The following is a 21,965-nucleotide window of genomic DNA, read 5'->3' as shown; positions in this document are numbered from 1 at the left end:
TACCTCTACCTACCTCTACAGCTAAGCTGAGAACCGTAGGTGCGACGAGACCTCGAGGGACCGACCATCTTCAGAACTGCACGACGCTTATCCAGCACGACCGCCGAGGGATCCTCTAGTGAGTGCTTTGGGGTCCGAGAAGCCCCGACCCTGAGCAGCTCCAGCACCAAAGTCCAGCCCCCCAGCATCCACCAGATCTGCGTGGGGCCCTTCTGCTCTTTGCTGCTCACCGCGTTGTCTGGCTACTAGCCCGCTGGCTTGTGGCCTTCCCGACGACGAACGACGACATCAATACTGCTGGTCTGGTTGCTCCAGACTGGCCCTTGCTCCCCTCCAACAGAGGAGCACCCCGGACCCTCCTGGTCCACTCCAGACGCCATTTTAAGTCCACCGCGTGGGCTTGCATTTGCCAAGACTTGTTGCCCCAATCCTGGGCCCAGCGACGTCGACAGCAGATACCATTGTGGGACAGCTCGCCCTCCATCCTGGTCGCCGACAACGCCTCCTGGTCCGAGAGACTGCAGAGCACAGCGTCGCCCACTCACCTGGTCGAGGTGACTTCGTCCGGTGCCATCCTGGTGCCCACCTAATCACTGGCTAGTGATTCAGAACTTGGTCCCATCTGCTTACAGGTGTCTTCCATCTTCGATCCAGGCTTGGATCACTCCGAACTTCAACACTGGTCGCCTGCCAGCAACTTCTTCTTTCAGGCTCCATAGACTGCAACGAGGATTCCCGACGTCTTTCCAGACCTATGCATCCGCAGCCCCTGGGCTAGGTAACTTCGGCATTTCGGTGCCCCAGCATAGCCTCACTATCTAAGGGTCCAGATCCTTTTTCGTTTCAGCTCTACCTAGTCGGATTCGTCCGATAACACTAACTTTGTAAATTCTAGCATCCATAGACTTTGTCCCGCATCCCGCGTGAGAGTGCACACTCTGCACCCGAGTCCCCTAGGCCTCCTGCTAGTAATCTGAAGGTTCAGTAGTCCAGTCCTAGCGATTCCAAACCCTATGAGATTAGTACTTACCTGCTAATAATTTCGCATTCCACTTTCAGAGTATATGGTTTTTCGTGCCCCTCGGGCATTTGTGTAAATTGTGCAACTTGAAGTATTTTCGTAAGAGTTTTGTTTTGTGCTTAGTACCCTGTCCTCATAAAGAGTACAGGGCTGTTGTGATCTAAATAAATACACTGTTTATTTTCATAACACCTGTGTGGTGTCCTTTCACTTGGTGTTCAAGGGGTATATGTGATGGTATAACAGCTGGCTTAACACGCCCTCTAGAGTTTAGCCCGAAGACTGCTCGTATTCATGCTTCTAGGATAGCTGGTCTACAAGGTTGACTTACAACCAATCATCAATAAGGGTTGTTTGGACTGATACAAAGTGCTCACTAGAATAGTGAACATTATATATCAGGCCAACTTCTCACATTGGTGAGCAGCGGTGGGATTTGAGCTTGCTGTTGTTTTACCACACGTATCCTAAGAATATCATTGTGAAAGATCACATTTCTATTTCTATTTAGGGGGTTTTGTAAAGCGCTTGGTGACGCACAGCGGCGTGTCCCCGCGCTGAGGAGCAACTCTTACTGGAACCTATAGAAGCGGCATACCTTACTGAGCGAATAGTGCAGTTTTAAGTTTGGCTCTAAAAATTGATTCTGATGGCTCTAATCTCAATGCCATGGGTAGTTTGTTCCATCTTGAGGCTGCAAGGTACCTGAAAGATCTTCCGCCCATTCGAGCTCTAGACACCTTGGGAACGACCAGGAGTCCAGAGCCAGAGGATCTTAACGAGCGGGACGGCTCGTAAGTAGTCAGAAGTCCCTGCAAAGGAAGAGGAGATCTCCCATTGATGATCCGATGGCACGTACATAGGGCTTTAAATTCTACCCTGCTTCTGACCGGGAGCCAATGCAGAGATCGGAGGGCCGCGGCAGATGCGGCTCTTCTGGGTAGTTTAAGCACTAAGCGGGCAGCGGCATTCTGTAGGACCTGTAGGCGGTTGAGGTTCTTCTCCAAGGTCCCTAAATAGAGAAGATTGCCATAGTCCATCTTTGATGTAACTAGTGCATGCACCAAGGTTTGTCGGGCTCTCACAGGTAAAAACTTCAAAGTCTTCCTGAGACTTTTAAGGGTCCCAAAACATGATCCGACCACCTGATTGATCTGGGGGCCGAAGGTGAGGTCAGTGTCAAACCAGATGCCCAGATTCTTTGCTTTCTGGCACGGAGAGGGTGTTGGACCTAGGCAGGATGGCCACCATGCTGACGTCCACGCTGATTGGCAGCCCCCCACGACCAGCACCTCAGTCTTGCCTCCGTTGAGCTTGAGGCAATTGGCGGACATCCAGGCAGCTAGATCTTGCATGCAAGCTCTGAAGATGTCCGCCGAGAGACTGGGTGCACGCGACAGGGAGATCACCAACTGCGTGTCGTCGGCATAAGACACCAAACGGAGGCCGTGACTCTCTACTAAGGTGGCAATAGGAGCGACAAAGGTTGAAAAGTGTTGGACTCAGGGACGAGCCCTGCGGCACCCCCTGGTCCAAAGAAATTCGCTCAGAGTAGTGGTCACCCTGCCTCACTTGGAAGCCTCGGCCAGTGAGAAATGAATAGATCCATTTCAACGCTGCCCCTCTCACCCCTCCTTTGTTCAGACACTGTAGCAGGATGGAATGTGCTACAGTGTCGAATGCAGCGCTGAGATCTAAAGGGATTAGAGCCATGGTTTGTCCCTCGTCTGCACCCTGTCTGAGGGATTCGGTGGCCCTAAGAAGGGCAGATTCCGTAGAATGACGGGGCCGAAACCCAAATTGGGTAGGGTGAAGAATGTTGCCTTCCTCCACATACTTCATAAGCTGTTTATTTACCACCTTCTCTGCTACCTTAGAAAAATAAGGCAGCAGAGAGATGGGGCGTAGGTTATCCAACTTCTCAAAGCTAATGTTAGGCTTCTTGCGGAGGGGAAGCACCACAGCCTGTTTCCAGTCCTCAGGTATAGAGCTGGATCGGAAGGAGACATTCAGCACATGCCTGATATAGGGTTCAAGGGTCTCCAGACTGTCACTCAACCTTTTTGGGGATGCAGGGTCTCGGGGGGAGCCAGATTTAACAGATCTGCAGATTTTGACTAGCTCTACCGGTGAGGGGATGGTAAAGTTGAAAAGCAGATTTTGATCAACTTCCATCACTGCTATGTCTACAGGCTCTTCCGCTGCAGGAGGGATTTCGGGAAAAGCAGAATAAATTTTGGACACTTTATCTCCAAAGTAGTTAGCGATGCGGTTGCATGCTGCTACTGAGTAATCATCCTCTCGAGTAGAGGTTTTAGGGGTGGCCAAGGATTTATATATACTGAACAGTTCCCTGGCAGAGTTCTCTGCCCCCTGAATTCTGTCTGCATAATATGTGGCTTTCTCTATCCGGATTTTGTTATGATAGGTGCGCCTCTTAATGAGATAGGCCTCTTTCATCCGGTCGTCGTATGCCACTCTCCATTGTCTCTCTGCTCGTTTGCATTCCCTTTTGGCGTAGCGCAACGCATCGCTAAACCAGGGGGCAGTTCTTTGTCTGTGGACATCTTTTGTTGGCCGGCCTAATGGGGCTGTGCAGTCCAGAGCAGCAGTGATGCGGTCATTAAGTAATTTGTTTGCCGTTGCCACATCATTGCCTCCTGGGGGCCCACCATCGATGAGAGCTTTGTTGAACTCTGGCAAGGAAAATCTTGCCCACCTGCGACGGGGGTAGTTGAGAGGGGCAGAAGCAGTTACTTTGTGCTTAGGCAGGTGTATATCAAATGGGACATAAAAATGATCTGTCCAGGGTAGGGGTTCTGGGGAGGCAACCAGGACATCCTCCCAATTGGCAAATATGGGATCTAACAGATGCCCACGGTTGTGTGTTGGGAGCTGCCCCTTGAGCTCTAGCTGTAGGGTGTGAAGTTCTTCCCGGAACTCCATCGCTCCTTTGTCCCGTGGATCTTCCAGATGTGTGTTTAAGTCACCCAGCAGCAGAAACTTGTCTCTTCTTATCGCTGTTTCAGTGACACACTCTAGAAGATTGCCTTTAAATCTAGACATGGGTCCAGGTTGGCGATAGACAAGCAGACCTTTTATAGTCATGCTTCCGTCAATTGTTATGGTGAAAAAGCCCGCCTCACAATTTGCCAAACTAATTGGCTCTAGTTTGCAAGCCCAATGTCGTTTAAAGGCGATCGCAATTCCGCCTCCTCTGCCTATCGGTCTGTCCAGGCGCACCATCTGATAATCCTCTGGTAAGGCCTGTACGATATCTGGCTCGGAGTTGGTATCGAGCCAAGTTTCTGTGATGAACAGCAGATCAGGGTGTTTATCAATGAGAAGATCATATACATCATGTTTGTGACAGCTCAACGATCTAACATTGATGAGGCCACAAGACAATGAGAGGTTGTTAATCTTGTTGTCTACTTTCGCTATGCTGAAGCGGAATTGGCAGTGACGACACCCTTCGTTCTCCCCTACTCTAACGCTGTGGAGCCCAGGGGTGCACACATTTGTAGCACAACTTAGTAGTACACTCCTGCTCCAGGTGAGTCTGCAGGCCGGGCCAGGGGTTGGGGTCCTGGGCCGTGTCCGGTCGCGGACGGGCGCAGACGGGCTTGGCTTAGGCGCGGCTTCGGCGCGCATCCGGCGCGCCCGCTGCGCCAGCCCGCTGCGCCGTCTGGCCGGAATGCACATTTTATAGAGTGTGAGGAGGGCGGGAGGGCGGCGCGACTAGAGCGCACCCCCAGCCCTACCTAAGATGGCGCCCGCCGCCGCCAACAGCAATTTACAAAAGACGGCTGGGCGAGGCAGGGATAAGAAAATTCAGCGTGAGAGAGAGGTGTCAGTGTGCCTGTAAAATTCCCCAATTTAAACTTGTATTTAGAACCCCCAAGTGCAATTCATAAAAAACGCTGTATTATCAGCTTAAAAAACACAATTTGAACAGTTAAATATGCCAGCAGTTGAGTCCAGATAAAAGCGCTCGCAGCCCTAGTGCCTCTCGCTAGGGAGAGCTCTAAAACAGGCAGCGAGGATGTCCAGTAGCAGCTCTAAATATCCTGGGAGGGTGGGAGGGCGGCGCGACTAGAGCGCACCCCCAGCCCTACCTAAGATGGCGCCCGCCGCCGCCAACAGCAATTTACAAAAGACGGCTGGGCGAGGCAGGGATAAGAAAATTCAGCGTGAGAGAGAGGTGTCAGTGTGCCTGTAAAATTCCCCAATTTAAACTTGTATTTAGAACCCCCAAGTGCCTAGGTACATATAACTTAGCTTAGAATACTCTGAGTTCTACTGAACCAGCTGTTGTAGTTCAACAAGGCTTAGCACACCTTGACTACAACTCTTAGCAAGGGATCAGTAGGTAAACAAATAGTGTAGGTAGGTGCATCACTTACACCACACTAGAAAAGCATGTCAGACAAAGGAGGAAACTCTGAGTCTCCCCTTGTGTCAGTTGACCCTCCACAGGTCATGTCCAGATATGCAGCTCTTAGCTTCCAGGAGATGAGACAAATCTGTACATCCAGGAAGCTAAAACAGGGTTCTAACCCTACAATTCCCTTTCTGATTGGTCTCTTAGAGACTTATGGTGCCAGGAGGACTGCCAACACAGATCCTTCTCATCCAGATGGGAACATGCCTCCCCTAGAGGGAACCACTGGTGACCCTGACCTCAACCTCCAAGCAACAGATGATGCAGAGGAGGAAGAGGAAGAGGAGTTATCAGGGGATGAGGCAGACAAAGGTCAGGTAGAAGTCAGTAGACTCACTAGGACCAACTTAAGTAGGCATGAGAATGGATTTGGGGGACCCCCAGGGCCACTCTCAGACAGACTTAACATTGGGAATGGACGAGATAGGTCTCTATCCAGAGGCTCTAACAGATCCATTCGAACCAATGGCTCTCAGACCTCTTCTCGTAGAGGGATGTCATCCCCTAAGAGAAGGGAGCATGAAGCAAAGATGAGGGAGACCAATCTGAGGATTGAAAGGGATGAACTTGCCCTGGCCAAAGAGAGGCTTGCCTTTGCTAGAGAGAAAAAGGTAAGTGGACTAGATTCCACTGGTGGCAGCATTTTACCTAGAGAAAAGGACAGGGGTTTAGATACTAGACACCTGAGTAAGATAGTGCCCCCCTTTAAACAAGGGGATGATATCCACAAATGGATAACTGCTTTGGAGAGGGCCTGCACTGTCCAGTGCGTTCCCCAAAGTCAGTGGGCAGCTGTCTTGTGGCTCTCCTTTGAAGGCAAAGGTAGAGATAAGCTCCTCACTACTAGAGCTGAGGATGCTAACAATTACCAAGTGCTGAAAAGTACACTGATAGATGGGTTTGGCCTAACCACTGAGCAGTACAGGTTGCTGTTCAGGGATACCCAGAAAACTCAGTCTCAGGATTGGTCTGATTTTGTGGATTGTGCCACTAAGGCTTTGGAGGGCTGGTTGCTGGGCAGTAAGGTTACTGATTACACAGGATTGTACAATCTGATCATGAGAGAACAGATTTTAAATAATTGTCAGAACCAGTTGTTGCATCATCACCTTGTTGACTCAGATCTGACCTCTCCGCAAGAATTGGGAAAGAAGGCAGACAGATGGGTCAGAACAAGGGTCAAGCGGAACCAGAACCAGAACCAGAACCAGGGTATTCAGAAGAAAGCAGACCAGAAGGGTAATAATACCAAAAGGTGAACAAAATGACCAGAAGTCTTCGACAGGTCCCCAACAAATCAAAGAGGGTGGGGGTCAGGCTTCCCAGAAGAAGAAGACTCAAGAAGGCCAGTCTAAAAGGTGGTGCCAATACTGTAAAAGTAAAACTCACTGGTTAAGTGAGTGCACCAAGAAAGGAGGACAAACTCCTGCCACTGCAGCCCCTAAGGCACCTGTTTGCCCTAGCGCAGTCAGCAGTGGTAGTGTACCTCCCAAGGGATTAGTTGGGTTAACCTTGGGTTCTGAGGGGTATAACAACTTAGTTGGCACACTCACTCAGGCTGTCCTTGTCTGTACAGGGGATGTGGATATATTCCCTGATACAAGTCCCAATACTTTGGGCAAATACAGGCAGACACCTTTTAAAAATGGAAAGATGTCTCAGGCCTACAGGGACACTTGTGCCAGTGTCACAATGGTGACACCTAACTTTGTGGACCCTGGACAGATCATGCTAGGTCCAGAGTACCTAGTGACCAATGCCAGCAATGTCACTACCCACCATAGTATGGCAATTGTTGATTTCTCCTGGGGAGGGGTAAGTGGCCAAAAGAAGGTTGTTGTTAGTTCAGACCTCCCAGTTGAATGTTTGTTGGGCAATGATTTGGAGTCATCCCTATGGTCAGAATTGGAGCAGAGGACTCACATGGAAATGTTAGGCTTGCCAGCACATGTGCTTGCTGTGACTAGGTCACAGGCCAGAAGATGCCCCACTGAACAGGTGCTGGATCCTGGAACAATGGACCAGACACCTTCCAAGAAGAAGAGCAGTAGGGTTAAGGCATTGCCTTCCCCCTTGCCCCAGGTTGAGGATCAAGTCTCAGAGGAGGCTGACCTACAGGAACTGAGGGAAACCGAGCCTAAAGAATTTGAACTTGATCAAGTTGAATTTCTGGGCTCAGGGGGACCCTCAAGAGAAGACCTGGGGAAGGAACAGTTAGACTGCCCTTCCCTTGAACCCCTCAGACAGCAGGCTGCTGCTGAGGCTGCAGGGAACGCCACAGGTACCCACAAGGTATACTGGGATGATGGACTCCTGTACACTGAGGCAAGAGACCCCACACCTAGTGCAACCAGGAGGCTGGTTATCCCCTTGTCTCAGAGAGGTTTCCTTCTTACCTTGGCCCATGAGATTCCCTTAGCAGGACACTTAGGCCAGACAAAGACTTGGGACAGGCTTGTCTCACACTTTCACTGGCCTCACATGAATGGAGATACCAGGGAGGTTTGTCGCTCCTGTGTCACTTGCCAAGCCAGTGGCAAGTCAGGTGGCACAACAAAGGCCCCCCTTATACCACTACCTGTGGTGGGGGTACCCTTTGAAAGAGTGGGGATTGACATTGTTGGTCCAATGGAACCCCAGACAGCATCAGGGTACAAGTTTATACTGGTTGTGGTGGACCATGCCACCAGGTATCCTGAAGCTATTCCACTTAGGACCACTACAGCACCTGTAGTGGCAAGGGCCCTAGTTGGAGTGTTCTCCAGAGTGGGCTTCCCTAAGGAGGTTGTTTCTGACAGAGGTGCAAACTTCATGTCAAGCTATCTAACTGCTATGTGGAAGGGATGTGGTGTCAACTACAAGTTCACCACACCCTATCACCCACAATGCAATGGGCTTGTTGAAAGGTTCAACAGGACCCTAAAAGGGATGATTCATGGACTACCTGAAAAGCTCAGGCGTAGATGGGATGTCCTGATACCCTGCCTTTTGTTTGTTTACAGAGAGGTCCCACAGAAGGGGGTTGGCTACAGCCCTTTTGAACTTCTGTATGGGCATCCTGTGAGAGGACCCCTGTGTTTGGTGAAGGAAGGATGGTAGAGACCTCTCAAAAAGCCTGCAACCAACATAGTGGACTATGTACTTGGTCTCCGCTCCAGGATGGCTGAGTATATGGAAAAGGCATCTGAAAACCTTAAGGCCAGCCAAGAACTCCAAAAAGCTTGGCATGACCAAAAGGCTGTCCTGACTGTGTATCAGCCTGGACAGAAGGTCTGGGTGTTGGAGCCAGTGGCCTCAGCAGCACTCAAAGACAAATGGTCTGGGCCCCACACAATCATTGAGCAAAAGGGAGAGGTCACCTACCTGGTGGACCTTGGAACTCCCAGGAGCCCCCTCAGGGTGCTCCATGTAAACAGGCTCAAGGCATATGTTGACAGGAAGGACATGAGTTTGCTCATGGCCACAGATGAGGGACAGGAGGAGGAGAGTGACCCTCTCCCAGACCTGCTCACTCAGAATCCTGATGATGGGTCAGTGGATGGTGTTGTCTTTTGTGGCAGCCTCTCTGAGCATCAGCAGGATTGTAAACAAGTTCTTCAATCCTTCAGACATATGTTCTCTCTGACACCCAGCCAAACCAATTGGTGTACCCATGAGGTTGACACTGGGGACAGCTTGCCAGTTAAGAGTAAAATCTACAGGCAGCCTGATCATGTTAGAGACTGCATCAAATCAGAAGTGCAGAAAATGTTGGAGCTGGGAGTCATTGAGCCCTCAGATAGCCCTTGGGCTAGTCCAGTAGTTCTAGTGCCAAAGCCTCACACCCAGGGTGGTAAGAAAGAGATGAGGTTTTGCGTAGACTACAGAGGTCTCAATGCAGTCACTAAGACTGATGCCCACCCAATACCAAGGGCAGATGAACTTATAGATAGATTGGCTTCTGCCAACTACTTAAGCACATTTGACCTGACAGCTGGGTATTGGCAAATCAGGTTAGCTGAGGAAGCCAAGCCCAAGACAGCATTTTCTACCCCTGGTGGGCATTATCAATTTGTGGTAATGCCCTTTGGTTTGAAAAATGCACCTGCCACCTTCCAAAGGCTGGTGAATCAAGTTCTCACTGGGCTGGATGACTTCTGTGCAGCATATCTTGATGATATAGCTGTCTTTAGTTCCACCTGGGAGGATCACCTGGTCTACCTGAGGAAAGTGTTAGAGGCACTGCAAGCTGCAGGTCTCACTATCAAGGCCACAAAGTGCCAGATAGGGCAGACACAGGTTGTATACCTGGGCCACCTTGTAGGTGGAGGCCAGGTTCAGCCACTGGAGAGCAAGATACAGTCAATCAGGGACTGGGCTCCTCCAACCACCCAGACTCAGGTTTGAGCTTTCTTGGGCCTGACTGGTTATTACAGAAAGTTTGTCAGGAATTATGGATCAATTGTGACTCCACTTAATGACTAGACAAGTAAAAAGATGCCAAAGAAAGTTCAGTGGACAGCAGGCTGTCAAAAAGCATTCGATGACCTAAAGCAGGCCATGTGCACAGCACCTATCCTTAAGAGTCCAGACTACTCCAAACCATTCATTGTCCAAACAGATGCTTCTGAGTTGGGTGTGGGAGCTGTTCTATCTCAGCTGAAGTTTGATGGTCATGACCAGCCAATTGCTTTTATTAGCAGAAGGCTGACCCCCAGAGAGAAGAATTGGTCAGCTATTGAGGGGGAGACCTTTGCTGTGGTTTGGGCCCTGAAGAAACTGAGGCCATACTTGTTTGGCACTCATTTCAAGATTCAGACCGACCATAAGCCCCTCTTGTGGCTAAATCAGATGAAGGGTGAAAACCCCAAACTGCTTAGGTGGTCCATTTCCCTACAGGGGATGGATTTTACAGTGGAGCATAGACCTGGCACTGATCATGGCAATGCAGATGGGCTCTCCAGGTATTTCCACTTAGAGCAAGAAGACTCACCTGGTCAAGGTTAGTTTATTGTCCCAAAGTTTGGGGGGGGTCATGTAGGAGAGTAGGGTCTGCAATCCTATGATCACCCAGATTTTTGCTTTTTGTTTCACTGGTTTACGACTTTCCCTGGCTGTGGGCCTGCTAATAAGACCCACAGCCTAGCTGTTCTCTCACTAAATGGACACGTGTACCTTAGGTGCATTTACCAATTGGTACTGGGCCACCTTATCAGACCCTGTAACTAAGGGCATAGGTGTACCCAGGGCCTACCAGGGGCTGCAGCATGTATTATGCCACCCCTGGCTGGCCATCTAAATCTGACACAACTGGCTGCACGACAGCTGGGGCAAGGTGGTGTAATCACCCTTTGCTTTAGATATAGTATACCTATATCTAACCCTAAAATGGACACCTGTATTCCTATCAGTCACTCCTATGGCAGGCCTTAACAATCCTGAAGGCAGAGTGCTTGGAATCAGGTGAGATGGTGCTCTGGCATGAGCCGAGCCCGTTTGCAGCTTGCGGAACCAAGTCCTAATAGCTGTTCAATGATAACGCGTACCATATACTCTTAAGTGCATTATAATCCTCGCGGTTATATGCCAACTCTGGTATCGCTTTATCAAAACATGTCGAGTAAGGTGTCATACGAATTGGAATACTAACCCCTCGCCAATTCTGGCGACGGGGTTAGCATTCCACCCTTCTAGAGGGACACGACATGTATGTAACTGTGAACCCCGGTTAAAGTTAACTCGAGCCTCAGCATCACAAAATGGATGCTGCCACCACAGACAAGTCTGACCCCCTACAGCTGGGAGTCCTTTCAGCGAGGGGAGCTTGGACAAAGGATTTCCTGTCAGGGGCGGTGCTAGCACCATCCCAGACAGGGTTTTGTGTATCCTGGGTAGGCAGGGCTTTACAGGAAGGTGACTGCAAGTGGCACCCCGGTGCTCACTATGCATAGGCCGGCTAGAACCAGTTCCAGGGGCACACCAGCCCCTGACCTGGGGAAAGTCCGGCATGGGAGAGGGGTGTAACCACCCCCCTTCCTGGTCCCACCCCTAGGGCAGGACCTAGTCGCGTACCCACCCCTTTCTTTAGGATAAAGGCAGGAGCGGGGACCCTTCCAAATTAGATCATCTTTGAATCCTGAAAATACTTTCTACGAAAGGAACTCTCGACTTCCTCTCAAGATTTCTCCCTTGTGACTAAGGAGTAGTCACCCTGCACCCGCAGGCACCATCTAAGAACACTGCGGTTTGCTGCACGTCCTTCCTCCGTAATCCGACTGACCAGCACGACGAGACCCGGCTTCCCTGGCACCTCTGACCTCTACCTACCTCTACAGCTAAGCTGAGAACCGTAGGTGCGACGAGACCTCGAGGGACCGACCATCTTCAGAACTGCACGACGCTTATCCAGCACGACCGCCGAGGGATCCTCGAGTGAGTGCTTTGGGGTCCGAGAAGCCCCGACCCTGAGCAGCTCCAGCACCGAAGTCCAGCCCCCCAGCATCTACCAGATCTGCGTGGGGCCCTTCTGCTCTTTGCTGCTCACCGCGTTGTCTGGCTACTAGCCCGCTGGCTTGTGGCCTTCCCGACGACGAACGACGACATCAACATTTTTGGTCTGGTTGCTCCAGACTGGCCCTTGCTCCCCTTCAACAGAGGGGCACCCCGGACCCTCCTTGTCCACTCCAGACGCCATTTTAAGTCCACTGCGTGGGCTTGCATTTGCCAAGACTTGTTGCCCCAATCCTGGGCCCAGCGACGTCGACAGCAGATACCATCGTGGGACAGCTCGCCCTCCATCCTGGTCGCCGACAACGCCTCCTGGTCCGAGAGACTGCAGAGCACAGCGTCGCCCACTCACCTGGTCGAGGTGACTTCGTCCGGTGCCATCCTGGTGCCCACCTAATCACTGGCTAGTGATTCAGAACTTGGTCCCCTCTGCTTACAGGTGTCTTCCATCTTCGATCCAGGCTTGGATCACTCCGAACTTCAACACTGGTCACCTGCCAGCAACTTCTTCTTTCAGGCTCCATAGACTGCAACGAGGATTCCCGACGTCTTTCCAGACCTATGCATCCGCAGCCCCTGGGCTAGGTAACTTCGGCATTTCGGTGCCCCAGCATAGCCTCACTATCCAAGGGTCCAGATCCTTTTTCGTTTCAGCTCTACCTAGTCGGATTCGTCCGATAACACTAACTTTGTAAATTCTAGCATCCATAGACTTTGTACCGCATCCCGCGTGAGAGTGCACACTCTGCACCCGAGTACCCTAGGCCTCCTGCTAGTAATCTGAAGGTTCAGTAGTCCAGTCCTAGCGATTCCAAACCCTATGAGATTAGTACTTACCTGCTAGTAATTTCGCATTCCACTTTTAGAGTATATGGTTTTTCGTGCCCCTCGGGCATTTGTGTAAATTGTGCAACTTGAAGTATTTTCGTAAGAGTTTTGTTTTGTGCTCAGTACCCTGTCCTCATAAAGAGTACATGGCTGTTGTGATCTAAATAAATACACTGTTTATTTTCATAACACCTGTGTGGTGTCCTTTCACTTGGTGTTCAAGGGGTATATGTGATGGTATAACAGCTGGCCTAACACGCCCTCTAGAGTTTAGCCCGAAGACTGCTCGTATCCATGCTACTAGGATAGCTGGTCTATAAGGTTGACTTACAACCAATCATCAATAAGGGTTGTTTGGACTGATACAAAGTGCTCACTAGAATAGTGAACATTATATATCAGGCCAACTTCTCACAGTACCCATTACTCTGGCAATAGAGTCCACAGTATCAGGACCTGGTTGAATTACCGGACAGGCCGCAGCTTGGGTATCAGACAGTAGTTCCGCAAAATGGCCCTGAATATCCTCCGGAAGCTTAGGGAGCACCTCCCTTGCGGAGTCGATCAGAACATGGATATAGCATCCAGTAGGCATGTAGCATTTGTTGATTTCAGAACCATACTGGCAGAAGAAAACACTTTCTTTGCCTATTGCTACATCCTTTTAGATACTCTATCTGCAGGAGTGATTGGGAAGCAGTCTGCAGACTGTTTAGAGGAGCATGATGCCCGACTACTAAACTGGCAGGAGACGGGTGTGTGGAAAGGAAAGCATGATCTCCCAGAGCCACCTTATACCTCCTTGCCACCAATCTGGACACTGCAGGGGCAGTCATTGGCTTCTGCCACACTTCCAAGATTGGCTAAGTCAAAGTCTCATAAAAAGGAAGCAGAGGTTCCGAAACAGAGGACCGGGAATGAAGCACCTCAGTTTAAATGTTAGATTTAAGCTCTGCAGTAGGCAATGGTAAATCCAGCAGATCAGCTGCCTTCCTTATTACTGAGTGATATGCGGAAACCTCCTGTATTGGAAGGCCTTTTGGTGAGGAGAGCTCCCATTCAGGTGATGCGTCCAGTCCACTAGCCTCCTGTAGGCCCTCAAACTCTTGGACAGAGTCAACAATCTCACCCTCTTCAGCCCCCTCCTGCTGCTCCTGATATTCTTCCTCTTCCAGCAGCCATTGTGCTTCCCTTCTGGATCTCACCCTTGGGACCAGCCACGGCGACGCCAGATGCGGGCCTGTTGACTTCTGGACCAGCGTCGATGGAAGCTCCACAGGAATAGTAGAGGATGCCGGATGAGGCAGAGTCGCCGCCGGACTAGAGTATGATGGCACCGGAGAAGAACCATCCAACGGCACTCTTCCCTCCAGGGATTGCACTGGCGTCAAGAACCTCGGCGTCGGGAGAGGCCAAATCCCTGGAGCCATTGGCATAAAAGGCATGAAAGTTGCCTGAGAGAAGTGGGGTGGCAAACCTCCAAGGGAGTATGTAAGCAGGGCCAATCGGCACACCAGCAGGGTTAGCCACTCTGGCAAATATGTCAAACATCGCATTTAGGAAATGCAACGGATCCGTACCTGGAGCCGGAAATGCTAGTGTGACGGGGGGGACTCGGGTCCGCCTGGCTTACCTGTCTCACCTCTCTTTGACCAGCATACAGGGACCTGGAGAGACACTGATGTACGGGACGACACGGATCCGGAAGAAAGCGGCGAGCCCTGCTTCTTTAACTGGGCGGAGTTGGAACGGGACGATGTCACAAGACACACCCCCTCGTCACAGGTTAAGGCCGTCCAAGAATTGTCCCAGGTGTGTTTTACACTCGAAGGAGAGCAGAGTTGGAAGGAGGAGGACGTGTGCGGAGAAGAGTGGAGTCGGAAGGAGGAGGACGAGTGCGGAGGAGAGTGGAGTTGGAAGGAGGAGGACGTGTGCTGAGAAGAGTGGAGTCGGAAGGAGGAGGACGAGTGCGGAGGAGAGCGGAGTCGGAGAGCGAAGGCGGAGGAGAGGCGGGAGCTGAGGAGAGGCATCGAAGGCGGAGCGGAGCAGAGTCAGGACAAGGAGGAGAGAGAACAGCGGAGGACGGAGACGGAGGCAAGATCGGAGGAGAAAGAACGGAGGGGAACCGAGGCGACGGACGGAGACGAGGACGGAGAGAAGAGCGTTGATCGTGGGAGGTCCAGGGGAGCAGAATCCAGCAAGCCAGGAGGCCAACAGGAAAACGCTTCGCCCAGCCACACTTCAACGAGGGAAGTGTGGCTACCAGAGGTACGGTCACGGCTTTCGGGCTGGGCGGGTTTTAAGTGGGCCAAACCCCTTAAATGTTCCTTACTCTTATCCAGTGCACTTCCCCTCCCTCACTTCCCCAACACTGTGAGGCATAGCCTATTCCTTGTGCACGTGTGTTCCCTCACTCCCTCCCCTGTGATCTTGGACAGGACAGACTCTAAAACTCAGTTGTTTTTCTTTTCTGCACGGGCGAGACGCCACGTCAACGTGGAGGAAGAGGGGCGAACCACCAGTCCCAGAAGACACCGGGACGAGAGGCGAAAGACCACAGAGAAACGCCAGCAAAGACTGTCCGAGGATACAGAAACCCCCTGCCCTATTATAGAAAGACCATTCACCGAAAGCGAACATTTAAATTAATAAAACCTGCCTTGCCCAGAGTACCGGTGTCTGTTAGTCTATTCGAGGGGTCGATAGCCCCGGTCACTCCAGCTACAATCAGTCAGGGACACCCCGAGGCGCCACAGCTAGATATCCTGGATCCGGTACCGCCGGTTCGGAGACCGCTCGAGGAGGCCGTCTAATTGGCTCCGGTTGCAGCGCAGGAGACCCTGGAGTCGCGGCGGAGTGGCCTGAGATGAAGGTGTCATTTCTCTGGCCATTGGTGAGACTCTCGGACCGGGAGACTGAGCCGGAGTCACCTGAGGAGAAGGGGAAAGAGCCACTTCATCCTTGAAGTGACTTCGGAGAACCAGAGATCCAGACTTCGGTGTTTCATTCTTAGATGACCGACGTCTTTGCTTCCTTGATGACTTCGAGGTCTCCGGAGTAGACAATTTGGATCTCAACCTCCTTTGGTCCCTTTTGTGCTTTTTCAACTGGGCCATAAACAGCTTGGCGTCCCTTTCCTTTAAGGCCTTTCTGATTAATGCGCCTGCTTGACGAACACCCCTGGACGCCGTGGTCTGACGAAACAAAAATAATGCCAATACTGTTTTCCTTACTTTTCTTTTGATTACACAACACACATGAATTAAACAATATGTATGTTCACAGTTTTTTGTCAGAATTAATCTTCGTCCTCATTCATTGTATCTCGCACACACACAGCCACCACAAACTATTTACACCAATTACAAAATTCAAAAAATGCCAATGAAGAACTAACTCTGCCACTTAAAGCTTCCATTTAAGTGGCAGAGTTAGTTCTTCATTGGTTTGAGAGAGAATAATGAGCATTAATCTGCTGTCTTGGTTTTAGCACTGGGATGCTTACGGGTTACTATGCGCTCTACAAAACCCACATTCATTCATTAAAGAAAGGTCTTTTTTTCCTTTCTTCACAGCTTTGGTCCTGATGAGAACTCTCTAACTCATTACGAGTTTGAACCGCATAGACCGTATTTGTGGAGCCATAAGAGTATCATCATTTTGTATGAAAAAAGTGTTCCAACTTATGCAAAACTTGACAAATTAATGGTCTATGGCATTTTGTGAATTTTGTAATTGGTGTAAATAGTTTGTGGTGGCTTTGTGTGTGTGAGATAGAATGAATGAGTACGGAATGAATATGAACTTGTAGAGGGTAATGTTTTATATAAAAAATCTGAATAATGTTTTGTATGTTTTGTATAGGTGTTTTTGAAATGTAAAATTGGTGAAATTTAACCAAATCAATGAATCTAAAATAAAAGAATAAATAAAAAAGATTAATTCTGACAAAAAACTGCGAACATACATATTCTTTAATTCATATCTGTTGTGGAATCAAAAGAAGAGTAAGGAAAACAGTATTGGCATTATTTTTGTTTGGCATTAGTCAGTGGCTTGGCCTTGCTGTTGGGAGCCCAGACCCAGTGGTGGTTTTTCGTGGTCTGACGAAAGGCACCATAACCAATCCTCATGAGGGTCAGTAATCGACATATGACCCCCACATTCCCTGCATGGCTTAAAACCAGACTTCTGGGTAGCCATGATCACTGTTACAATTACAGGTAGAGCCTACAACAAAGAAACTCCCAGAAATGGAGAGCCCTGGAAAAAACTGTTACGCGTCGATTGGGCAGAAAAAAGGGAACTGACATCAGCACACTTGACGAGGCCTCTTTATTGGTCCTTTGATGTCACAACTGGAGCCGTTCCATTGTTACATCCTCGTCGACGTTGGAGAGCTATGGATAAACATTTCAGTGGAATGCTGCACATGGGGCAGTTCAAAAGGTGAGAAATTCACAGGCAGATGTTTCCATCAGATTGTCTTCCATAAGAGGCGCTATCATAAATTAATCGGGAATTAGAGGTACTCTTGCACTGCATTGTCAGCACTTGATAGGATTAACACACTTGTAAAGTGTTAGACCTGTCAGCCCTTTGGGTGGTCCCTCCTACTTATTTATTTATTTTTGTCCCCTTTCTGCCTCCTAACCTTTGCTTCTTTTTAGGTCCACTGGAATTTTTAGGTGTTGTCGCAGGGGCTAGGTACTCCTTGACCCTATCATTTTTCTTAGGCCTAGAAGCCCAACTGTTAACATGAAAATTTAGTTTTACAAAATGGTGGCTTGTAACTGCTTCAACTGCTCACCTCAGAAAATGGAACCATAGGTTAACATAGGGACACTCTAGAACCTTCCAGCTGGTCTGGTAGCCTGAGGTCAGCCTATATAAGGTTCAGAACCAGGGCAGCCATTTTAGAAGTATTCTCAGAGAGCTGACTGGAGTGCAGTCTGCTGTGAATGGGGAAGGGTGATCCTGTCTGGGTTGATGGTTCTAAAGGACTGCTGCCAGTGCGGTGAATCTGCCTCCTTACCTTCTGAACTGACCCAGCTGAGATAGTGGCTGAGGGGGATTGACTTATCTTAGGAGTTGCTGTCTTGAGGCTGTCATTTTCCTCTCCCCCACCTATAGATCTGGCCCGCTTAGATAAGCTTCTTCAGAAACTGGCTCAGGTGTCACCACACTAAGGGAGAGGGACCGTCATATCCGTCTCTGAGCTGTAGTGGTGAGTGTGGCCTAGGGACACTGTCTGGTTGCATCTGATGAGTAGAGGCTGAGAAGATTCCCCGCCCTCTCTATCCAGCAAAATCTTGACTGATAGGGTTTCTATAAAGTTGTAACCCCGTTCACTTGCCCAGGATCACCGGTGCTGGGGAGCGCTGGGAGGTCATCCTGTTGCTGAACCCTGGGAACACCTCCGCAGGGGCCCCGCTGTGGAGAGTAAATGTCGCCTGTGACAGCGGGCCGGGGCATTCTCCTGTGAGGCCCTGTGACTTCCGCCTAGCGTAAGGGGAAATTGGCCACCAGCAATCGCCTAGCTGAGGAGAATCTCGCTGTGGGGGCGTCGCCGAGGGTAGCGTTCCTGAAACTGCGCAAGTCAAGTGGAGGGAAGGCCTCTCTCCCGGAGTAGGCGGTGCCGCACCGTAGTGTCCCCTCTCCTGCGTACTCTCAGTGAAGGCAGCGTCGTGCTGAAGTGACTTCCCTTCTGCGCAGGTCCAGTGAGGGGGGTGTGGGGGGGGGCTTGGCTTCGTCGAGGAGACGCAGATCAACGACGGAACATCGCCTTGCGATCCGAGGAAGTTCCCCAGCCTCAGCCGACGCACCAAGTTGTCAACAGGGGCGGCCTCGCTTCTGTGAAGATCCAGTGTGAGGGCTTGTATTTCCGCCGGGAGTCTGCCGGTGAGAACGGAGACTCCCTGTGGCAGTAAAAGAACAAGGAACAATACTTCAAGCTACAAGTAAGCTGAGAATTGGGGCTCTGGCGGGACACAAACGTGGTGAGGTTACTAACGGGTCGAATGTCGATCTACCTCTCTGATCCCTGGTGATGAGGGAACGGGAGCCAGGGGTTCATAAATAATAAAAAGAACCATACTTCAGAAGCGAGAGACTGGCTAAGCTTATAACGACTGTTTGACCTTGGATACCACGGAACAGAAGCCAGGGAATCGTGGGTTAACTGCTCAAGTTCCAGAGTACTGGCCGTGAATAATACATGTTTTGTCCCACAGGGGGTAACTGAATCTGGTTTCAATTGTATTACTGCCTGTACCAATCCTACTGAAAGGAACATGTGAGAATATTGCATTGCTGGGAAAAGGCACCAACCTGTTCCACTAAAAAGGGGGATGCTAAAGAGTATTGTCAAAATTGCACGGTGTCTTCCTGGGAACTAAAGTACTAAGTGGAAATTGCTGGGATCATTTATCCTGAAAGTAAAAGCGCATCATCAAATGCAATGTATTGTTAAGTTTTCTTTTTATTGATGCAAAGAGACTGATGGAGGAATACTTGATGTGAATAGTGACAAAACTAACAGATGAAATAAGCGAGAGTGTATAGAATTCTTTTATAAAAGTGAACCGTATTTTCCTAAACTGGTGTAGCGTTATTTTTGAATGGACGGACGCTGAGTTACTGTAGGGTGTGATGCAAGTTTTACACTTTTGCCTTTTGGTTTGACCTTCCTACTCTGTGCCAGGTAACCCTATGTGGTCTGGAGACCCCAGGTCCAACATAAAGATTAAGAAGTTATCATCTAACTAGCATGATTTAGAGGCCCTTCGTACTAACATCACAATGTCCAGATTTGTTTTCCTCTCAAATAGTTCAATTTTTTCTCTAAACGAGTGTTACCATTTCTTTTACGGCTGACCTACCTTTCTGGCTGCCGAAGGTCAATATGCTCATGTGTAATGGAAGGACAGCTTACTGAAGTGACTTAGTCAGTAAAGAAGGCAAAATGTCGAGGTCAGGAATGATGCACAAAAAAACCTCTTTACAATTTACTGTAAGGTTATTGTAAAGTGGAAAGTTACTTAATCAGGGAAAAGAAAGGAGGAGCCAGTACCGAGCAGTGGCAAAGTCAATAGGTGTCACGTTTGTAACCTTGCCAAATGTTTTTTAGTTACACTGCACAGCCTCCTCAGCGACTGTTTGCACCTTAGCTAAAGTAAATAAAAACAAAAACAACCAAGCTTAGCAAACCCCCATGGAGACATTCCACCATGTTGGCTGTTCAACTTAAAATGGTCTAAATGTGGCATGGTTTTTAATTAGGAGTATGGCCACTACAAATTAAAGACACGTGCAGCATGCTGTTCTCTAACTCATTTTTAGGTTTCGCCTAGCAGCGTGCATGCGCTGTTCGGAAAAAGACCTTTAGCCATCGATGCAGATTTTGCCCTAAAAACATGCACACGTTGCATTGCCTTCAATGGCAACGCGTGCACGTCTGGCGATTCCCTTGCGGGAGCGAGCTTGACACCATATGTTTGTAATTAACTTACAAACACATGGTGCAGCTGGCTCGCTCCCGCAAGGGAAACGCTAGGTGTCCTCTGGCACTCCCACCACCACTCCCGCTTGTAGCGCGATTTGCACGCTTGCTTTCTTAGGCACGGGTGATTACGTTATGTACCCTTCATGCTCTAGCCCATCGTACAAGCCCTCAGTTTAGAAGTTAGTTTGAATGACAGGCATGAGAGGCTTCTCTGCGGTTCATTTGCACCTCATGCCCGTAAACATTACCAGAGCCGCAGCCACTAGAACCAGCAATAAAAGAGCCTCCTACAGCATTTCCTTTGAGACTGCCCCAGGAACATTGTCACATAATTAACTTTTCTTTCTTTGACTGGAAAGTGAGAGGAGTTTGTAAACACCAATTCCTATGACAAAAAAAGCATTGGCATAGCCAATAGGTCTCGCTTTTGGGACCTTATAAGTATTCAGTTATGCAGCACAATAACCTTAGTGCAACAACATCGACTGTTGCATGGCTAAACACTTTTAATGTCCCAAAGGCGAGACCTATTGGCTATGCCAATGCTTGTTAAGTTTAGCAGTGCTTGTGAGGTAGAGGCTCTCCTCTCCTGACGGGGATCTACAGGGAACACATATGTTTAGATATGCAGTTAGTATTTCAGCGCTCCTTGGTGGTTGCTTACGTGAGGCACACCCTTAACCCACATTTTTTACTTTTCTTAACACTTGTGAGAACCAACCTTTACTATAGGACCGGTTTCCATCTTCAGAAATATACATGGGTGGGTTCATAAGTAGGTACGAGACCCTTCCCCAACTAAACAGAAGTACGGGGAGTCTCGACAAATTCTGACGTGATGTGTAATGTGCAACAAGGGCTTTTCTGTACATGGTACTGTTGTTGAGTGCAGAGCACCCTTAATGCCTGTTCTTCACACTAAGGATCCTCCTTGATGAATAATTCTACATTTGAGCCCAATCAACAGTTTGTCTGTGAACTTTGCAATATACAGGGTGTATGAAACCTGTTCCTATGTACGTGTCCTCACATTTACTTGGGACAGTCGGAATTCTGTCACCAAGGCCACTGCACATTCTCCTTCATTTACCTGCAAATCTGCACACAAAGCTATAGTATTCAGTATGCCAAGTGATCAATTTTAAAACCTGTCACTAATAGTTTATTTCTTTTTCTACTGTAGGGACTGGTATGAACTGATCATCATGTGGTGTCACCCTCTTTAGGTAGTAGTCACTTTTTATAAATCCCCTGACTACCATTCATTCATCTGCATTCGTCTGTAACCCTGTAGAAAAAGTCAGTATTATTTCGTGCCTTTTTATACAACTGAATTTAAAAACTACCACTAATAATTTTAAAGGGTCTACAGCATGTTATTATTGCAAAGAACCATTCATACAAGCAGACACTCTAAATCCCTCTGTCCGAAGCAAACATGATTGTTTTGGGCTTTTTTCATTAGAAAGTGCATTTTTTCTGCTACGACTCGAGCCGGAATCATGCAAAAAAATCTTAGAGAGTGCTGGTAAGCAGTGTGTTCCTAACAACAAAGTTTTCATGCAAGAAAGTTCGGCTGCTCCACATTACTTTTTTCCTGACACTCGTCTTGAATCAATGAAGACTTTACAAACATCCCTGTATGAAAAACATCACCTGCACAGGGAAGGGCAATCCATCCT

At 49.1% G+C, this 21,965-nt stretch overlaps 1 protein-coding gene across 2 annotated transcripts in view; it reads right to left on the bottom strand.

The window, feature by feature from the left end:
* LOC147679106 (uncharacterized) overlaps positions 1–21,965 on the bottom strand; it is a 366,743-nt gene that overhangs the window by 215,567 nt on the left and 129,211 nt on the right. The window lies entirely within an intron of this gene.

The sequence above is a fragment of the Lissotriton vulgaris genome, chromosome 11 (assembly GCF_964263255.1).
Source record: "Lissotriton vulgaris chromosome 11, aLisVul1.2, whole genome shotgun sequence".
NCBI classification, from domain to species: domain Eukaryota; kingdom Metazoa; phylum Chordata; class Amphibia; order Caudata; family Salamandridae; genus Lissotriton; species Lissotriton vulgaris.
The sequence above is the reverse complement of the archived record's forward strand: the minus strand, read 5'-3'. Positions and strand labels throughout refer to the sequence as shown.